This window comes from Papaver somniferum, chromosome 5 (genome assembly GCF_003573695.1).
Source record: "Papaver somniferum cultivar HN1 chromosome 5, ASM357369v1, whole genome shotgun sequence".
Classification (NCBI taxonomy): domain Eukaryota; kingdom Viridiplantae; phylum Streptophyta; class Magnoliopsida; order Ranunculales; family Papaveraceae; genus Papaver; species Papaver somniferum.
Genome location: NC_039362.1, coordinates 166,122,727 through 166,127,323, shown reverse-complemented (window position 1 = coordinate 166,127,323; position 4,597 = coordinate 166,122,727).

Sequence of the window (4,597 nt, the reverse complement as noted above, 5' to 3'; positions counted from 1 at the left end):
AGTTGGTGGTGATGATGGTGGTGCGGCAGTTGCAGGAGGTGGCTCTGCAGAGGGGTAAGGTGGAGAAGAAAGTGGCTCGACTGGTTGGGAGAGAAGGGTGTTTGGTTAGGTGGATGGGTTCGGTCGCTAGGGTGTGAGGCGGCTTCATCCAATCTTGATGTTCTGTGACGCTGAGTCATTGGATGCGAAGCTGGTAGGTAGATCGGACGGTGATGTGAAGTGAAGCTTGTAGAGACCGTTGGATTTTTTGATACAACGAAATCAACGATGCCAGATGGAGTTAGGTGTTGTAGTGTTAGGCGGAGATATCAAACTTTGATGCACAGCAAGGGATCGACCGTTGGATTCAACTACCATCTAATCTGAAGGCTTGGAATTTCAGTGCTGTGGTGCTTGGCAGAGACTTCAGATTTTGATGCTCTATGCAGGAGCGACCGTCGGATGCTTCTGAGAACTGATCTGATGGCTGAGAACGGAGGCGCTTTTGTGTGTAGAAAATGAGGTTGTGCGCACCATTCTTCGCGGCTTCCTTGCGTAATTTCTCCCGGCTTTTCACTACTTTTCTGCTCTTTTCGCTCCGCGACTTATCCGAACTTTATTTATTACCTAAAAATACAAAATTAATTAATAAAAATATTTATTCTTGAAAACAATGAAAATACAGAATATGGGATAAAATGTAGAATTAATGCATAAAAGATGAGTTAAAATGCCAACAAAAAGGGATAAATATATACAATATTTGGCACTCATTATTGCCCGTTACCACTTTCTTCCACCACTCAACCGCTTCCACTTCTTACGAAGACAGGGTACGTTTTATTACAAATTGTATAAATAGGTTTCACCTATTTCCACCAAGCAACAGGTTTTGGTCAGGAGAATACAACACTTAGAAATCACTTGTTAGCTTTCCCATCTGTTAGCTTTCCACTTTCTGATACAAGTCGTCAAACAACTACTCTTCCCGAATCAACTATTCTGGTCTCAACACTCTCTTCGCTTCCCTCCCTATACCAACCATTCTCCTTCAATTTATGACCGAAACAAGTCTGGAATGGCCATTTATTGGTTTAGGACGGATTTGTACAAATTGATCACTCGAATCAAAGTACTCCCTTGCAGTAAATTATTTAGGGTTTAGACTCGTTTCTCACCCACACACTCGAAATTACCAAAATCAGCAGAAACTGTTTTCACCCTCAAACAGATACATATTTGTTTATTAAAGTATTCGATTTTGGTTCGTAGCAACTTTTAGTTGTGGGTAAGATCAGCTAAGGGAATCAAGTGCGTAGTATCCTGCTGGGATCGGAGACGTAAGGAGCGCAATTGTACCTTGGATCAGTGTGAGATTGATTGGGGTTCAACTACAATCCAGTACGAAGTTAGTTTGTAGTATGCTAGTGTCTATAGAGCACCACTAGAGATTAAGTTATATGATGCAATACTTAATCCAGGAAAATATACATCAATTTTTGATTTTTTTTAATGATTTTATTAGGTCTATTATGAATAAAACTATCTTATTACGAATAAAATTATTTGATTTATAATTTTTCTTGTGATAGTTTTTGATTTATATAACCTGTGCTTGAATGCTTTATGTTATTGTTATGTATGTTTATGGAATATTTGATTTCGGTTTTACTACCTTGATATTCGATCTCATAATGTTGTGAACCCTTATGGTTTAGGTGACTTTTTAGTTTAGCATGATTAAGTTCTAGCCTCTAATGAAATGAAGGAAGGCTGCGGCCTACGAAAATCCAAGTTTTAGTTTTGAAAGTTTAATTTGGCCCAGTTGGTTAAGGCCCGACGTTTGTTTTAAAACTTTGGTTTCGAGGTCCACTTACAAGTCCATAATCAGTTATAAGCTTAGCTGGGTTTAAACCCAGAGTCCAGAATACAAGTTCAATGAAAGAATTTAAACAAGCCCACACAAAATAAATACAAGCCCACAAATTAAACAAACAAGCCCAAAAATAAATTATTACAAACCCAAAAATAGAAAATAAAAAGCCCAAAAAATTGGGTTAATTATTACAAGCCCACAATTAAAGAATTGGAAGCCCACAGGTTGGGTTCTCTCAATTGAATGGGTTTAGGCTTACCTTTTTAGCACAGCCCATCTGCTCTGATATTGTTGCAAAAACCCAGTTGGGTTTTGGTTCTTTTCCTTGGTGGCGTCCCAGCAGAGGAAAAACAGGTTCAGAATCAGCAGGTCCAACAGCAAATGAAGTGAAGCAGATGCAGATGCAAATGCTATGAAATGAAATGCAAAATAGCTAAGAAAAACACAGATAAAACACAGCACCAATCCCCGGCAACGGCGCCAAAAACTTGGCAGGCCAGGAGAGGTGTATAGAAATGGTGCTAAACTAAGGCAGTACCTACTCAAGTCATTGTTCTTGTTTCATTACAGGGAGGATCATAATGGATGATTTTCTTGGCTAATCTTTACTCACTTGCCCCTAGCATCAGCTGTCTTCTTACAGCACAGCTGATCACAGGCTTGTTGTTCAAGAAGCTATCTATCACCCTAAGTCAGTTAAACACAGTCCTTCAAATGGACTGAATTCTTAGCTACCATCATACTTTCACCCCTAGAATCAGTTGTCTTCTTACAGCACAACTGATCACAGATGCATTCATTCAAGTAGATATTATCAGTCCTATGACATTTAAGCACTACAAGAACAATTAACATGATCTGAACTAACAATGAACACATACAAACATCTAACACATTACAGGATACATTTAACAGGCATTAACAATTAACATAACAGAAGACAAGCAGGAGACTAACACAACTGAAATTAAACTGAAATTAAGCAGGAGACTATAACACTCAAACTTGAACTGTGAACTGAAAAGCAGTGAAACTAAACAGAACTTGTAAATTAAAATTTAACAGAACTTGGAAGTTCTGGATGCAGGCTAATCCAAACATGCTTTCTAACACAACCCATAGTCCCAATTTATACCCATAACACAATTTCCCTAAATTACAAAATTAGGGTTCTTCCCCAAAAGTCAGTTAAATTAGGTTTACCTAATTTCTTTGAAATTGATGCTTGAAATCGTCGACCCATGCTTTGTAATTGCTCCTACTCCATTCCCATGCTCTAATTGCAACTCTAGGTTACCTAATTTATCAATTTTTTCACGCCTAGGGTTTCAGGAAGAGAAGCGTGAAAAAATGAGAAATTAGGGAACTAGAGGGCTAGGGGTGAGATGGGTTTTGTTGTTGGGTGATAGGGTGATGATGGTGGAGGTGTGGTGGTGGCAGTGGAGTTGGTGGTGATGATGGTGGTGCGGCAGTTGCAGGAGGTGGCTCTGCAGAGGGGTAAGGTGGAGAAGAAAGTGGCTCGACTGGTTGGGAGAGAAGGGTGTTTGGTTAGGTGGATGGGTTCGGTCGCTAGGGTGTGAGGCGGCTTCATCCAATCTTGATGTTCTGTGACGCTGAGTCATTGGATGCGAAGCTGGTAGGTAGATCGGACGGTGATGTGAAGTGAAGCTTGTAGAGACCGTTGGATTTTTTGATACAACGAAATCAACGATGCCAGATGGAGTTAGGTGTTGTAGTGTTAGGCGGAGATATCAAACTTTGATGCACAGCAAGGGATCGACCGTTGGATTCAACTACCATCTAATCTGAAGGCTTGGAATTTCAGCGTTGTGGTGCTTGGCAGAGACTTCAGATTTTGATGCTCTATGCAGGAGCGACCGTCGGATGCTTCTGAGAACTGATCTGATGGCTGAGAACGGAGGCGCTTTTGTGTGTAGAAAATGAGGTTGTGCGCACCATTCTTCGCGGCTTCCTTGCGTAATTTCTCCCGGCTTTTCACTACTTTTCTGCTCTTTTCGCTCCGCGACTTATCCGAACTTTATTTATTACCTAAAAATACAAAATTAATTAATAAAAATATTTATTCTTGAAAACAATGAAAATACAGAATATGGGATAAAATGTAGAATTAATGCATAAAAGATGAGTTAAAATGCCAACAAAAAGGGATAAATATATACAATATTTGGCACTCATCAAATACCCCCAAACCTGAGTTTTACTTGTCCTCAAGTAAAACAAAACTAAGGAAATCCTAACTATACCACTGTCGCTGGTCTCTCGAATGCATTTAGCGTATGCACTAAGCCTTTTAAACCACTAAGTGTCCCTAGTGGACGAGTTGAAGTCTCGTGAAGGTTTACCAGAGGTGTGCCTACAAAACCTAAGGACAAAATATAAGCTCAGATTCCATCAAACGTGACATGTGCAAAACATTTAAGCTCACAGCAAAATGGAGATGTCAATCTAGCTATCGAAGGCACAATCCTAGCACTGATAACAAATAAGGACATGTGATAAGAGTGTAAAGTGTATCTACACATGTGTAAAGAAAGATCTGAAGTCATGACTACTAATCACCAAGAGATAGTTTCTCAGGCTAAGAACTGAGGTCGAAATCTAGCTAGCTGTCCGGACTTTACGAGAATTGTGAATGAGTTGGAGGTATTTCACAATTTCTCGCGTTGTACATCAATGGCATACACCCTCCTTGCTTATTACAACAAAACAACAAAAATAACT